Genomic DNA, 17100 nt, shown 5'->3' with positions numbered 1-17100 from the left:
TATTAACTGTTTTTCCAAACTCAAGAGCCATATTTTTTCTGTAACCTAAAGGTGGGCAGAATGGGGGCAGAGCACAAAGGAGACAGAAAGAAGGAGGGATGGGCAGGAACGTCTGGTCCCCTTTGTCTGTGACTCAGGAAAGCCGGGGGAGGGGAAAGAAGGCAATATGTGAGAGCTGAAGCAGGGAGGAAGGGGAGTCCCGTTAGGAAAAGCTGAACTTGGACACCTCACTTGACCTTTCTCTCTGTTTGTTCAACTGTAAGATAGGGGTAAGTAATAGCTCCCACCTCTGACACTTGTGTGAATGAAAGAAATCAGTATTTGTAAAGTGCTTAGAACTGTTTGCTAGGTTAGCACATAACGATCTCTAGGGAAATGTTAAATAATAAAAATAATATACTGACAGAAAAATTCATAAACTAGACAATGGAGGAAAATCCCAGAAGACAGTAGCTATCCAGCTCAACATATTTTTATTGATTCTCTCCTATATGGCAGACACGCTAGGCCTTAGGGATATGCCTTGCCTTTGGAAAAATTCACAGCCTAGTAGGACTTGAGAGCAAGGGCTATTTATACACAAGGCACCTGACTTCAGGATTCCCCGTTCATTTCTAAAAATCAACCACTAGGTACACCAGTGGGTAGGCGGTTGGCAATGTCAGGGAAGAAATCTGATTAAAAAGAAAAAACCTCCTTCTGCAAAGGTGAAATTGGACAAATGTCCATTTTATTAGCATTGAGGTCTTTATATAAGTGCCAAACCCCTGCCATCAAGGTAGTTATTTTTTTTACTATTATTACAGTTGTATAAGGGTTTCATTTTTTGAAGGACTTAACTTCAGGAACACCCAGATCCTTCTCAGCAGCAGGACAGTTTCCTCACTGCTACCTTAATGATAGGGTAGATTATGTTTAAGAATCACAGTAATTTCTTAACTAATAGTGCTGGCTTCCGCCTTCGGCTGTGCGAGGTCACATATTCCTAGGCAGTCTCAGAACAAAGGACAGCTTGCGGATATGCACCCTCTGCGACCACAGTCAGTTACCCACGGTGGTTATACAAGGTGAGCGCATTGCAGCCCATGCACTCTCTCACCTCGGAAATCACATCATTGCTGCTTCCACAGGACACCTGCACCTCCTGGAAGGGCAGTCAGTGCCAGGTAAGCTTCCACCTGAACACCTTATCTTTGACTATTCCACCTGGTGCAGCAGCAGTTTAAATGCTCTGCCCAGGCACGGGAACAAAGTGCATCATCTTGTTTCCTCTAAAGTCATTAGTCATTAAAGACCCACACCTGCCAATCTACCACCCCCCAACCCCCCCCAAATACAAAACCCCAACCGGTCAAACAGGAAGGTGAACAGAGCCTGACAGGATGAAATCGCCATCCTTAGGAAAACAATCAATTTCAGGCTGTGAAGACTGGAAACTAGTTTGCCTTACTGAACTTGTGGCTTTGTTAAAAATCTTAAAAATAATGTTTCTTTTTTTCCCCAGAAGTGAAAAGGATCCGTCCGTTTAATTGAAATGCAAACACAGTCTCTCACTTCCTTCCTTCAAGTGAGGAAGAGGCAATGGAAACAGAACAAAAGTTAACAAGCCACAACTCACCTTCACAGCCCTGTGAAGACAGAGGTACCCAAGCCAGCACCACGGGAGGACAGAGCCGACTTTACAGACAAGTGCATCCTCCAGAGCTCTCAGTGCCCTTGCCAATGCCGTTCATTGGAGCCCCACACCAAGCCCAGGAAGCGGTCCAGCAGGGACTACTATTGGTTCCAAATGGCAACGAAGGAAGCTTGAGGCTCCGTGAGGCAAGCTACACAGGCTCCAGGTGGGAGAATTACAGACAGTGCCAGGATTTGGTGCCCAGTTCTTCCTCTGGCCGCTCCCCACTAACCTAATTCAATTTAGCCTAGCCAAAGTTAACAGATTCGCAGAAGGTGAACTAATGAAATGCCCAGATTTTCTGAAGTCAACAATGAAGCAAATATTTTCAACCTCATCCCACATTGCTAATGAAGCTCAACGTTTTGCATTTTAGTGTCCTTTACTTGTCTAGTCTTCATAAGGAAGAAACGTCAGGGAGAGGGGAAGGCAGCGAGGCAGGGATGGGCTGAGACCTTCCCACCGAGCAAGCAAGCACAGCAACAACAGAGCAGCTCCCAGATGAGCTTCTGGTCAAACAGAAGCTAACTAACTGCGTGAAAGCAAAGCCCCAATGTCTTGACTAAGAATTATCCAGACTTAGTGGAGACAAGCATAGTGACTTTAGTAAAACAATGGTAATCTGCCCTGGCTGGCGTGGCTCAGTGGATTGCCCGCCAGCCTCAAAACCAAAGGGCCGCTGGTTCAATTCCCAGTCAGGGCCTATGCCTGGGTTGTGGGCCAGGTCCCCAGTAGGGGGTGTGCAAGAGGCAACCACACATGGATGTTTCTCTCCCTCTGTTTCTCCCTCCCTTCTTCTCTGTCTAAATAAATAAATGCCCCCCCCCGGCAAAACTATGATTATCTGAGGACCAATAAGCAAATTAATGTTGCCCTGAGGACTAGGATTCATTATCCCACTTCCTCTACATCCTCTCCTCACCTCAATCTCAGCCACGCAAATCAAAACTTCTTCAAAACCTGTGGCTTTATCTTCTATATTAGTTGTTTTGTCCTTGCCATGGAATTTATAGTCCTTGTGAGGAGGGAGAAAAAAGGGAAATAATACTTAACATTGCAGGTGCATCATCATGTTAGACGCTTTTCCAAGAGCTGGGCGTTACTGGGTCTTACAGACAGGAAAACTGGCTCAGATGTTCATTACCTTGCCCAAGTTCCCACAGCAAATGAGAGATGGAGCCACCTTTCACATCCGGCTCTGTCCCAAGCCAAAGCCGTCTTCTCCATCCTGCGTCAGCTCAGACTCCGAGTGATCCATGCGCCCGCAGCGCCCGCCTCAGTGGGAGCTCGTTACCACTGCAGAATCTCAGGCCTCACAGCCCAGGCCTGCCAAATTAGCACTTTAATAAGATCCCCAGGTGCTCCCTGTCCACGAGGTAGAGAGACGCAGATGCAACACACGGCGAAAAAAACAAGAAATATCTGTACCGAGGGGACAGCGGCCTCTGCTCCAGGGGCGTTAAACCTCCTGTGGTACATCACGACTCCTGGACCCAACGACACTGCTTCTATAATGCCCAGTGCCGTGTGAACCCCATTTAATACAGAGATGTTTTTTAAAGGCCTTGACAGAGCTCCATAAACAAACTAGGAGATGACACTAAAACATCTACCACAGTCCAAGCTCAAGGGAGAAGCTACACAGAAGTTGCCCAGTCGACACTGCCTATGGCCCCCTGGTGGACCACTGCGTGGAAGCCACCTTATGGAGTCAGTGTCCAGGGCAAGTCCAGAAACACACTGTGATCGGAAGATCAGAAGGCACTTGTCTTGAAAACTATCCCACTGACTCCGGCAACTTCGAACAAAACCCTTTTGATACAGGGGAAGGATCTTTGAATGAAAGAGTACCAGGAAAATCCTAGGAGACCCAATGACAAACAAGGAGAAAGGAATTATTATTTAGGTATTTCTTTCCCAAGAGCAGAAAATTTGGCCTGAAATTGATACCCTGGCTCTCTCTCACCACTTTTTTTCTTGTTACTCTTTTTCCCCAGCCACAGTGGCCTTCTTGCTGTTTTTCTTTTTTAATTGAGATACCCACACACCATTAAAATTCACCCTTTGAAAGTGTACAATTCAGTAGTTTTCACAGTTGTGTAAAACTATTTACAAATCACCACTATTTAATTCCAGAATATTTCATCACCCCCCAAAAGAAACCACGTACCAATAAACAGTCACTTCCCATTCCTTCCTCTCCCCAGCCTCCAGCAACCACTGATACACTGTCTACCACCATGAATTTGCCTGTTCTACACATTTCACAGTGGAATTACACAATATGTACCTTTTGTGTCTGGCTTTTTTCACGTAGCATGTTTTCAAGACATTGTACGGATGTACCACATTTATGTTTACCCATTCATCAGTTGACGGACATTTGGGTCATTTCCGCCCTTGGGCTACTATGAACGATGCTATTGTGGACATTTGTATCCAAGTGTTTTTGCGAACGTATGTTTTCTATTCTCTCGGGTACATACCAAGGAGTGGAACTGACCACCAAGCGCCTCTGTGCTTAACATTTCGAGGAAGTAGTTTTACAAAGTAGCTGCATCGTTTTACATTCCCACCCACAATGTGAGGTACAAGGATTCCGATTGCTTCACATCCTCACTGGCACTTGTTATTGTAACTTTTTTATTACAGCCATCCCAGTGGGTGTAAAGTGTGATCTCGTTGTAGTTTTGACTTGTTATTTCTCTAATGACTAAGGATGTTGAGCATCATTTATGCTTTCATTGGCCATCTGTATATCTTCTTTGAAGCAATGTCTATTTAAAACCTAAGCCCAATTTTAAAGTGGGTTATTTTCTTATTTATTGCTAAGTTGTAAACGTTATTCATTCTTGTTATTTTTTTAAACCCCAGTTAAGACCCCTCTTCGTGGGGGTCTTCCAAAAACACTCTTTCCCCAAATATCCAATATTTTTCAGCTGGACCTACATTTCAATGAATTTCCCTGTACCTGGAGCTACTACCCTCTAATGGCCTATAAATTCGTTCGGTGTCCCTTTCATTCTCATGCACCAGGCCTCCGTTTTCAACCTGAGTGTTGGCCCCACCCTCCTGTTCATCCACAACCAGCTGTCCTGTGGGCACTGAGGGCACGCATCTGCTTCCTCAGTGAATTTACTGAATCGAGAAAAGACCTTGACAATAGGCCCTTAGACCACCACAGGTTCACTCCGTGTCACTGAGCTAGGCACGGTCCCTTCTTATGAGCTCTGAAACTTACTTACAAGAGGCCCAAGTACAAGCCCACTCCCGCTCCACCACACCACCAAACTACAACACCCCTTTTCCTCTACAACAGTGTCATCCATTGTCCACAACATCTTCTCAGTCTAGCCTCTCCATGGAGAATTTTTTTAGCCATCACAGCTTAGAATGCTTTTTCTGAAATGAAAAACAAAAACAAAACAACAGTAAGCATCTAGAGAGTTTAATGAATCAATTAATATCCGTATTTAATGAATGGCCTTTCCTTTAAGGATATACTGGGTAAAACCTCCCCATCCAGAGATGGTGTTAAAGAACTTACTAGAATTGCTGAATGTGCCAATTCAGTAACAGAGTCCTAAAAGATACACAAAAATCCTCACAATGTTCTGTGTTCTGGAAACATTTGACTGAATAAATACAACCAAGGTTTTCGTTGCTGATATTTTTAACCTGCAGGACTTCTCAGAGTTTGTGATATGATGGTGCCCACATGGAGAATCTCTAAGACAGGAAAAAGGCAGCGCTTCCAAACTGATTTGCCCTTTACAAAAGCACACCTATTAGCATCCACCCCAACACTGTTCTCCTGACACACTGTGGAAACTGCTGAGCTCACTCAACTGCCGCTCAGTTCTACCAGCTGGAAAGTACTGAGTAGAAACCATATTTTCTGCTGGGGTAAGGGACCAAACTTGCTTTGTTTTATCCCAAAAGAATGCCCTCCTTTGGAAGTCAGTCTATTAACATGGCAGATGACAGAAAAAGAAAAAAGAAACCATGCATTAACTGTGTTCAAAATTTTAAGAGCCATCTGGACTTCTGAAATTGGAAAATGATGAAGTGTGAAAAACATAGACAGGGCGAGTACAGTACAACCCAAGTTTTAGTTAAAAAGCACCCTGTAGCAAGGCTGAAGGGAACAGTGACAGCAGTGGACAACAGAGAAGTACAGCATCCTAATGACGCCTCACAACAGACTTAGCCAAGGGAGCAAAGACATCACGTGGTCCCGCGCTGAGAACAGTGAACAACGGCGATGAGGAGAACTTCTTTGCTTTCCCGTAACTTCTCTCCTCTACGCTGGCAAAAATCCTAGCAGTTAAAAGCATGGGTAACACCCAAAATATAAACATGAAGTTACAGGAAAGAATTTTAAAACAAAAATGTTCCCTACTCCTGTTTAGTAGCCAAAACCATTTAAACTAGCTAGTAAAGGTTAAGATTTACAACCCAAATATTGTTTTCTCACTGAGTGCTGATTATAGGCGGGAAGATAGGCATGGGCCTTGCAGTTTATCTACTAAAACACTAAGTGCTACACCTGAGTTTTCAAAAAAGGTCTCTGATTTACTGATAGGTTCCTCTAGTGCTACTCATTTAAAAAATAAAAGCACCAATGTAAAGCTGAGATAAAGCATGCTGGCCACCTGGGACTCCAAGTGGCCACAGGAACACAAGACTAGTTTAAGTGCCGACCTGTTCTGACACCTAGCCCATTTAGGGGTAGCTTGAACCTACCAAGCTACCCCTAAACCTGCCAAGTCAGGATCCGGAAGCCTCTCTGATACAAAGCATCAGTGCCACAGTCTAGGCCCTTCGGTCATGGTCAGCTCTCAGTCCCGGGGCCATAGCTTAGGGGACAAGGAGAATAGCTTAAGACTGGGCTGTGCCCACAAAGTGCTTGATTATAAACTAAATCACACCAAGCAGCACTGATGTGGCACAGTTGCCCCTGAAAGTCGGTTTTCCTCCCCCTTGAAGAGGGAGAAAGCATCTCAGTTACTGGCAGCTCCACCATCCCCCAGAAGGAATGGAAGGCCTTCACCAGACCTGAGCACTGTGGGACATCTGTCATGGGGTGCACTTCACCTCCCCCGAGGCCTGGGTATGCTGTCCATTGAGAAAGACACCACACTGCAATTCTTTTTATACTTGCTCATAAGTTCTTCAGTCTTAAGGTTCAAGCTGCCAGAACTTTATGCAACCTCCTCTCTACGAATGTCTGAGATCCCCAAAGAAAGAAAATGGGGGAGTTGTGGCTTTATCAAGATCAGGATTACCAATCTCAGTCTACCCAAGAGTGACCTGGAAACCAAAGACTAAATGCTTTACAGTACACAAAGGAGGAGAGATCTGATCTTTTTGTGTGTAAAGTCAATTAATTTGAAGAGTGATCGGGATTATTAAAACTGGACAACAGTTAGTGGCACAGGTATGAGACGTACAAAAGGTCTTAGGCAAGTTCCTGAAACACTCCATCTCTACAGAGGATCTATTAAAATGACGGCATTCCCAAACAAACCTCCTTCTCTTACTCTCTCTCACCCTGTAAGCCAGTGGTGCTATAGGTGTAGTCCGGGGCACTCAGATGCTCGTGTTTTAGAACATCCGCTGCCCCGGGATTGGGGACGATGCAGAGGGTGGGGGGTCAGGAGCCTGATGAAACCTTCACTGAGTGTGTGAGAGACAATCTCACCTGCTCTTGCCTCTGCTCAGCATTGACTATGTACCTCTCAGACTGATCTCCCCAATGAGGGGTTGAGTCCTTAGTTCAAGGTCACTGTGAAAAGCCAAGCCAGAGCTCCAGCCCAGGGTCTGCTGCCGTGTTCATCAACCTCGGATCTGAAACCGGGGACTAGGACTCTGGACATCAATAAGTCAATCCCACCCTGCCTCCTGATCTGCACCGTGCTGCCGTCTGCAAATAAACGTGAGGACTGGGGCATCAAGGGAGGTGGATTTAAGGAGAGAGAAGAAAAGAAGATAAATAGCTACTCCAAAGACCTTCGCAACTAAAATCTCTCGGTAAGGAGTGGGCAGAGAAGACTTAAATATCTTGTGATAGTTTTAAAAAATTGGTTAAATAAAAAAAAATAACTGAGTAAAGGGCACCAATACAGTAAGACATGAATAATGCCTTTGAGTTTTCAGAGCATCTTTTATTTCCATTATCTCACCCAAGCCTCACAACAACCCTGCAATGAAAGGAGATAGAGGCACTATTAGTTCCATCTGATGGAAGACAAAACTGAAGTTCTGAGTGCCCGACAATTTGTCAGTCAGCACAGCCATCCCCTGGAAAGCTTCAGCTTGACCTCAGGTCCGTCTAGCTCTAGAACCTATGCGCCCACACCAGGTGATTCCCACATCCAAAAACGTGCCCCAAAGCAGATTCCCCCTGGGAAAAAGCACACAGGAAAACCTGCAGCACAGATGGTGAGCCTCTACGACATGGTACTTGAGCAGTTCGTGGGTTCCCCTTTAAGAACTTAACACACAAACCCAACAGCCAAGGTGCTCAGCCAAAAAAGAAAAAACGGGGAGGCATATTTCTAGCCTGCATAATCATTTCTGGACCGATTCCCACTAGCAGCCTCAGAGGCGAGGCGAACAGCAGCTCGCTGCCTGGCTGAAGCTCCCCCACCCCGCTCCCCCTCGGGTTATGACAGCACAGCTCTGACTCGCGTGCGGGCCAAACCCCAACACTCAAAACAAGAAGTGAAAAAAGTGGAGGCAAAAGAAATCACCAGCATCCTCCACACCCTTGCAATCCACACAATGCCGCTTCCAGGGTCCTGGAATCCCCTGGAACATCTTAAGTAAGGAGACCATTGGGATGAGGTGGACATTCCTGCAGACCCACCGGCCCTACCAGTGATACTTCCCACTCAGCCCCAGAGGAAAAATAGAAAGGGGAGAGGGTTCCTTATGAATTGAAGTCCTGGGGCTGGAGCCCAAGGCAGATAAGACCCAGGCGCTCTCTCCCAAGGAACAGTATGTCCACCCAAACTCTCCACCTGCCCCTTCCGCCAGGCCCTGTCTCTGGAAAGGTGAACGGGGGCGGGGGTTGGGGGAAGGGAGGGTGGGGTGCTGTAAAACTAAGGAAACGCTGGAGGAAAAATCGGGCTGGCCACCTACCCCAGCCACATTGCCCCACCATGTGTGTGAGGCTCCATTCCGGCGCGCATCACCTCAAGAGCTAACAGGGAAGCCGGCGCCCTTGGCCACGTCCGAGGTTGGGGACGGGGCATCGCCCTAATGAGCGCCCTACAGGCAGGGAGCCGTGCCCGCCCGGAGATCCTACCTCAGTTTTGGCAGGAATGATTTTCCTAGAAGACGCCAGGGAAGCGAAGCTCTGGGTGATAACGTGGATTTCAGCGGGGTGGAGAAGCTCAGCCCAGGGGCGCAGCGACCCATTCAGCTCCACCACCCAGGGGGCTTCGGGCCGCACCCACGGGACTGTAGTACAGTGGGGACAATGACAATAAAAGGGCTCCATTCTCAACTTTCTCGGAGGAAACTGCTCCGTTCCGCGGCGTGCCCAACCCTGCCCGCACTCTGGGTCCCAGGTTTTGGGGTGGGGGGAACCCGGGACCCGAATCGCTCTGGGCGCGCTCTGAGCAGCTGCGCCAGGGCGCGCAGCCCCCTATCCTACCGCCCTCCAACTTGAAAGCACCTATCTGAGCGCCGACCTATTCCTCCGAGCCCCAGCGGGGTCCCCCGCCCCGGCCTCCCGCACCGGACCGTGCGCCGGGAGCCCCAGTCGCTGCGGCTGCTGCAACCGCATCCCCCCTGGCCTGGCCTCTGGCTCGCCCGCCCGCTGCCCTCCCCTGGCCCTACCGTGTTGTCCGGCTCGTGCCCGGGCAGTGCCAGCGCGCGGCACGCGTCCCAGAGGCGAGGCTCCTCCCCGGGGGCTGCCCCGCGCGGGCCTCCGGGCTCCGGACTAGGCTCGACCGGCTAGGGTGCTGGCCGGTCGCCTCTCGCGGCTCGCGCGCCGGCTCCGCTGCCGCGCGCGAAGAGAGAGGCGTTGGGGGGGGAAACTCCCGGCAACTCCAACTCCAGGCGCCGGAGCTCCAGCTGCAGCCGCGCGCCCGCTCGCCGGCCGCCGAGTGCGAGCGCCTGCGAAGCGAACCTGCCCCCGCGGCCAACTCTGAGCATGCCCAGTGCCGCCGCGATCCAGCCCGGGCGCCCGGGCTCGGGACGGGGAGCTGCGGCGGGGGGCCGGGACCCGACCTCCACGCTCCAGAGCGAAGGCGGTGGGGAACCCGGGGAAGGCCCTATGCTGGGGACGGGGCTCTGGAGGAAAGGGCCGGGGAGAAACAATGTGCGGGCGCAGTGCGAGTTTCATGGACTGTGAGAAGTTTGCCGCTAGAAAGGTGAGCTGTTTCATTGTGCCTCCGATCCGGGCAAGACTGTATTCGAAAGGGCAGCTAAGAAAAACAGTTATTCTCCAGGAGAGAACGAATGAACCCTACCAATGGGTGTTAGCCATTGCACCTTCATTCCGAGGTCGCAAACTGAAAGAGCTCATGGGGCCTGGCAGGCAGTGTTAACGAGGAAACCGTGTAGGAGGCGGCGAACTAGACAGCTTGAAAGATAGAACTGCTCTGCTCTAACTCTCCCATGGCTATCACGGAAGACTTTGGGCCTGCTTTTGCGAGGTCTTCTAATTTTCCAAGAAATGAGAGATTTAGATTATTTTCATGTAAAATATTCTGGTTGTAAAATGTTCATAATAAATTCCATGAAAAAAACAACTTTGTACCAAACAAAACATATCCGGGTTCTTCCCCTGCTCAACCCCTAAGACAGCCAGTCTGTGATTTCTGTGCTGAGTGGCCACTGTGGTTTGGGAAGGAACTGGAGAGGATCCAAGATGATTCAGAGGGTCATCAAAGCACTGCCAGTTACTAAGGGAAATGGGTTTTCAGACGGAAGAGAGCTGCAGAGAAACGCTGGGGCACTCGCGACAAGTTTTCACTGATGTGAACGAGGATGTGAAGACCAACTTTGGGGAAACATCACTAATAAAAAAAGTGCCTGACTAGAAGTTTCTGCAGGATCACTCACAGTGCCCTGCCGAAGGCCTTTTGGAGTCTGAAGAACAAGAGAAAAAAAACCCCGGAAATACTAGGCTGTCTTTATTTTAAATGTTGGTGTTTTTCATCGTACATTATAGCATTATTTTTTTTCAATATTTTATGAAAATATGTATCTTGATTACTGAGTCCTTTGGCATTCCCGTAGCTTTGTGGCCTGCCTGCTGTAGCCTGTGCTCTGCAGGGCGTTGGATGGTAGCATGCCATCATTTTCGCGTGTTCAGCATTCTGTTTACAAATCTTTAGAATCAGCTTTTGGGTAATTCAACAAATTTAGTGAGTTAGAATGCCCCTGAATCAGTTTCTATTGCCAGCCACCTTCTCTTCTACCACATTCCTTTTTAAAACTCTTCCTCTTTATCTCTTAGTTTCTCAATATTGCAGATCTGTTTGAAGATTGTTACTCCCCCCCCCACCCCCGTGCCCCTCAAACGGTACAGCGACTTCCTATCTCACTTGCAGCCAGGTCATCAAGGTAGCTTCTGCGTCAACCAAATACCTGGGACTTACCTCAGTACCCTGGGTGGTTCTCCCTGAAGGTGAGCTCATTGCTGAATTCACGGAGAACAGACCATCACTTATCTATGGGAAGCATTTTAAGCATGCAGAACTCTCAAAGAAAAAAATGCTTGCGTATTTACACAAGAAGCCTTCTAAAAGTTACAGAAAAGAGGAAGTACCCAGCCCAGGACCTGTAACAGGTTGTTACAAATATTTGCAGAATAAATAGCAATTTCCACCATCAAAACCTTCTGTATCTCTGTTCAACTTCCTACTGTTCCACAGAATGATTATTTTTAAAAATCACTAGTTGTAAGGTTGTAAAAAAGAGCAAGACTAGGATGTAAACATTTATAAGGGAGGGCACTCGTTTAAAAAGTAAAAGGTTTTGTCTACTTAAATTTGAAAATGCATTTGTTTTTAAATTTATTTTATTAGTAGTAAAAAGGAGTGCCGAAAAGCTTAGTACAGGGAAAAAGTAAGTTTCGCTCCCCAAGAACTAATATTGTTGCCATTTTATTGCATATAGTTAGCAAAAAACTCTAAGCACATACTTGGTTTCTTTTCCTTTAAGTCTAATCATGAAACTATAGAACTGAAAAATACCTTATAGTTCATCTGGATGCAAGTCACGGACTTTTAAATTACTATTCTAGAATAAAAAANTTTATTTTATTAGTAGTAAAAAGGAGTGCCGAAAAGCTTAGTACAGGGAAAAAGTAAGTTTCGCTCCCCAAGAACTAATATTGTTGCCATTTTATTGCATATAGTTAGCAAAAAACTCTAAGCACATACTTGGTTTCTTTTCCTTAAAGTCTAATCATGAAACTATAGAACAGAAAAATACCTTATAGTTCATCTGGATGCAAGTCACGGACTTTTAAATTACTATTCTAGAATAAAAAAGGAAATCATGGGTTCACAGCAAAGATACCTATGGCCAAAGTACCTAGAGCCCTGGAAGAAGAGGACACTCTCTCGAACCGGACCATGCTGGCTCCTGATCTTGGACCTCCAGCTTCCAGAACTGGAGATGCAAGATGGCAACTGAGAGGCTGGAAGTTACACTCACCTCCTTCCAGGACCAACCTGGAATTACAACTAAATTATAGAGCAATCAACCTGAATATCTAACTAAAAACTAGCTGAACAGAAGTCTTAAATGCAAGGATTTGCAGAAGCATATCCTGTAAGTAGGGTAGAGACATGAAAAATTCTGGCCCCAAACCCACACACAACAGTTGTGAATCAGAAGGTGTATCTCAGCTGCGAAGCTTCCCTCTGAGGCCTGAGGCGTCTCAACCCATGCAGGGCTCCCTGTCCCAGAGCTCTGGTGCCTGGAAGAGGAGACTGCATAATAACATCCGATGGAGATTCCATCTGCCAGGAAGAGACAGGAGTCTGCTAGGAACCCTGCAAGGGACCCTCATAAATGATCAGCATACACAATCTCTTTCGTGGCCACTAACCCTGTGTTCCAGCCGAGGGACAGTGGCTCAGAGCAGACTGGAGCCATACAGGGAGAGACTGGATTGTGTGGTTTCAGTGAGAGGGCCAGAGGGTCAGCCGCCCCATCTCGGTGCTGGCTCCCTCTCCCACACCTCCCACAGGTGCTGTGTTTCCTGGGTTGACCACTCCACTCCATGCTGAGTCAGCCTAGGCGTGATGTGCAAGCCCCACCCTCCCGACTCCCTGTGGCCCCACCTTGCCAAGCCCTGCCCTGAGTAGGAGTCTGCTGGCTGTGGCCAGCCTGGGCCCACGGGGCAAACTTTCTTGGAAGGCTCTTCCTGGCCCATGCTTCAGCTGGAGCCACTGTTCCTGTGCAGAGCCCTCCCTCCACAGGACCAAATATTAATGTTCTAGCCGAATGAACTCTACTGGCCTCACCCTGATGCGTCCCTGAGACCCTGCCCCACCAGAAGTCTGCAGGCCCCGAGTGGGTCATGGCCTTGACATACCCTGGGAGTTTTCCTGAGTGGCCTTAGACCTAGCACTGGCGCCAAGTTTGAATCTCTATGAACCTGGTGCATACCACTTAATAGCAACACTATTGCTCTGTAATAGTGTGATATTTCTTAGCCACGTCTTTCCAATCTGATTGTTAGTCCCCTGAGTGCTGCAAACAAGTCTCGAGGGTCTTCAATTTCTGTCACCCATGCCCCCTACCTGCTGACTCACTCAGAAACTACTTGATGCAACTCACCTACTGCCAGAGGCTCTTTCAGTTACTGAGCCTAACAGCCAGCAGGAGAAGGTAGATCTCAGGGTGCCTTAGAAGCCGGGCTTGGCCCCTCCCACATGCACTCCGGCTTAGCCGAGGCAGCAATAAACAAACCGCAATTACTTTAGATCTCCTAATGGGTAGCCCAGGACCAGTGACAGGCAACATCTGACATCCACCTACCCTGGAGTCCCTCCCTAGAGGCTCCAGAAACAACACACCTGCTGGTGAGCTTCAGGCCACAACAGAGCATGACCTGATTAACCTCACAAGAGGCACACCCAGCGGGAGATCTTGGCGGGCACCAAGCCCTGGTGGGGCAGATTCTGACTCATGGGGTCAATCCCTGCACAATAGCTCATACCCTGGGGTCTGGGTCAACCCTCACAGTCAGCCACCCCACCCACGGATGGGCCAACAGCGATCAAGACTCAGTTACAAACAGGAGCGTCCACCAATGCACACAGGGGACAGTCCTGGAGCACATGACTCAGGTGATTAGGGAGACTGAGACACTGAGCCCACAGAACACCTACTACATAAGTCCACCCTACTGAGACTGGGAGACATAGCAGCTTTTCCTGACACACAGAAATACATGTAGAGGGGCAGCCAAAATGGAGAGACAAAGAAACCTGCCCCAAATGAAAGAACAGGAGAAATCCCTGGAAAAAGAACTAGATGAAATGGAGGCAAGCAACCTACCAGATACAGAGTTCAAAACAATGATTATAAAGATGCTCAAGGAACTTGGGGGAAGAATAGGTGAAATCAGTAAGAACTTTAAGGAGAAGATAGTAAGCATAAAAAAAGAATATAAAAACCATAAAAAACCCAGTCCAAAATGAAGAATACAATATCTGAAATGAGGAATTCACTAGAAAGAACAAAGAGTAGGTTGGATGAAGCAGAGAATCAAATCAGTAATTTTGAGGACAAAGTAGAAGAAACCTTCCAATCAGAGCAGCGAAAAGAAAAAAAGAATTTAAAAAGTAAAGATAGTGTAAAGGATCTTTGGAACAATGTTATAGGGGTACCAGAAGGAGAAGAGAGTGAGCAAAGGGTCGAGAACCTATTTGAAGAAATAATGACTGAAAACTTCCCTAACCTGGTGCTGGAAAAAGACTCACAAGTGCAGGAAGCACCGAGTCCTGAACAAGATGAACCCAAACGGGCCCACACAAAGACACATCGTAATTAAAAGGGAAAATGTTAAAGACAAAGAGAGAATCTTAAAAGCAGCAAGATGGGACATTACTGAAACACATTGCAAACAGCAATTCTCATTTTCTCCCTTTCATCTTTTTTGGCCTTCCATTTTCTCAAAGCTTCTTCCTGCTTCTCTAATTATTACCTTACACGAAGCTGTTTCAGCTTTCATGGACCAACATACAGATAAGAGACTAAAATGAGAAACCATTCCTTGGAAAAAAGGGGACTGAAGACGTCCTGGACTTGGTTGCTCTGTAGTAGTGTGATATTTCTTAGCCACACCTTTCCAATCTGATTGTTAGTCCCCTGAGTGCTGGAAACAAGTCTCAAGGGTCTTCAGTTTCTGTCACCCAAAGCCTAGCTCAGAAGGAGCTGCTCATGAACAAATGACAGTTACAACCAACCTGTCACTAGAAAAGAGAGAATTCGGGCAGAGGAAACAGCATGTGCAAGGGCACTGAGGTGGGCGGATGTATAGTATGGGAGGGATCTTAAAAGTCTCAAGTTTAACAAGTCACTAATGCCATAGAGTTTCAATGTAAGTCAGTATTATATAAAAACAGCTGCAATAAGGAAGCAAAGTATCCTTGGCAAGACAAAGTAATCTGGTGTTAAGAAGCAGCATGCCACGGTGCTTTGTAGGGCATGGATTTTATTTTAAAACGATTTTATTTTGAACCTCTGTTTCAACTCCTTCTTGTTCTATTATGTTGGGCAAAGTCTACAACTTCTCTAAATAAAAGATTCCTTGTCCCCAAAAGTGCATATTACTATCTATTGATGGTTTTAATGGGAGTGAACACATATGTAATATAGTTAGCATGGTACCTGGCCCACAGCAAGTGCTAAATAAATATTGCTATTTTCATCCCCTGACCACCGTTGTGGGTAACTTCAAAAAATGGTCGGGGAAGACTGAGAGTGTGTTTTGCATTTCCAATCGAGCTGTTTCTAGCAGAGCTGTTTCTAGAAGCACTGATTCTGCTACAAGCAATCAATCATATTTTATCTCCGCAGATGCAATGTAGCAATCCTCTTTTTACAAAAACAATTTTACATACATAAAAAGTGCTTTTTAAAAAATTTCCTCTTTCGGCTATCCAGATGTCCTAGTGCTTCTACCTAGTGCTCTATTTTCTAGAGAAAAGGCCTAAGGGGATAGATGAACAGTTTGAGGATTTCTGCATGGTTTTGTTGAATTAGGACTCAGTTAAGATTTACTAACAGATTACACAGATAACTAAGTTGAAATAGTGACTAATTCTGAATTTCTATCACCAATAGCCAAGTTTTGCTCTGCTTCTCTCTCTTGACATGCTTGAATTAAAAATTTTGAAAAAAAAATCTGAAACAAAAATGGAAATATACGGACTGTTTCGATCAGATCACCTCCTGCCGCGTCGGGACCTCCACCTTAACTCAGACCTGGTTGGTTGTATTAAGTTCAGAGTTTGGTAGCCTGAACCACCCTAATTACTCCTTCCGTTATCTCAGCAATATTTTTGAAAGGCCTATGTTTTTTGCTTTAAGATGACTGTCTCCACCAAGATCCAGAAAAACTGCTAGACTCTGGGCTAACAAAGAATCCCTTATTCTTCTAGGACACAAGCAAGCCAGTGACCACACAGAGCTGCTGTCTCTCCCCCAGTTTCTGTGCTGCTGGTTTGGAGGACGGCATGATGCAATCATGCCTAGTCTGAGATGGAGCGGTCTCCTCTGTTACATATGGCAGCTCAGCTCTTTCTGCTGTTTGTCATGGTCCCTGGTCAGTCCCCAAAGACTAACAGTGAAAGAAGCTCCTGTTGCTCTGTCTCCAGAAGCTCTTTGGGCCAAACGCACCTGTCCAGCCATAGGTGGCCCTACAGTTTCCCCGTGTTGCTGCCTCAAATTGGCAACACACGGTGTGGCCGAGGACTTTGCTACTCAGAGTGCACTTTTCAGACTAGCAGCTTCAGCAGTCCTGGCAACTTGTTAGAAATGCAGACTTCTGCCTACCCCAGACCCAGTGAATCAGAACCCGCATTTTTACGAGACTGCCAGGTAATTGGTTTGTGCATTAAAGTTTAAGAAGCACTGTCTTAGGGCACCCATCCAAGAAAGACAAGGAGAAAACAAAAGGCATTTTAAAGGTAAAATGTATTTCCTTTGTTCTTGATGCCCTTCCTCACTCCAATCTCCAGGCCCCATCTCCGTATATCTAAATCCATCCTGCTTTCCCCTGAGGTATCTGAAATACCTTCTCTGTGGAAATTTTTACTGAGGTATCAGCCAGAGATGTCTCCCACTCATTTACCTATATTTTTCCTTCAGACCTTATTATGGTCTGTTTACACTGTACAAGTATGTTTGCATGGATCTAATCCATCCTGCTTGAGGCTTGAGAC

The 17100-nt window shown here is 46.8% G+C and overlaps 1 protein-coding gene across 4 annotated transcripts in view; it reads right to left on the bottom strand.

Moving 5' to 3' along the window:
• The window catches only part of STXBP6 (syntaxin binding protein 6), a 270879-nt gene extending 261049 nt beyond the window's left edge, over positions 1-9830 (bottom strand). For 3 of the 4 annotated variants that reach the window (XR_005065228.1, XR_005065227.1, XM_037037460.1), the window contains exon 1: positions 9524-9830. The gene's annotated coding sequence lies outside the window, so the exon portion shown is untranslated. Of the gene's footprint in view, positions 1-8987; positions 9465-9523 lie in introns of those variants that run through there. The other variant, XM_037037461.1, reaches the window with a different exon arrangement.
• Between the last annotated feature and the right edge of the window lie 7270 nt (positions 9831-17100).

The sequence above is a fragment of the Sturnira hondurensis genome, unplaced genomic scaffold, assembly GCF_014824575.4.
Source record: "Sturnira hondurensis isolate 20B ecotype Veracruz unplaced genomic scaffold, ASM1482457v3 Scaffold0023357, whole genome shotgun sequence".
Classification (NCBI taxonomy): Eukaryota; Metazoa; Chordata; class Mammalia; order Chiroptera; family Phyllostomidae; genus Sturnira; species Sturnira hondurensis.
The sequence above is the reverse complement of the archived record's forward strand: the minus strand, read 5'-3'. Positions and strand labels throughout refer to the sequence as shown.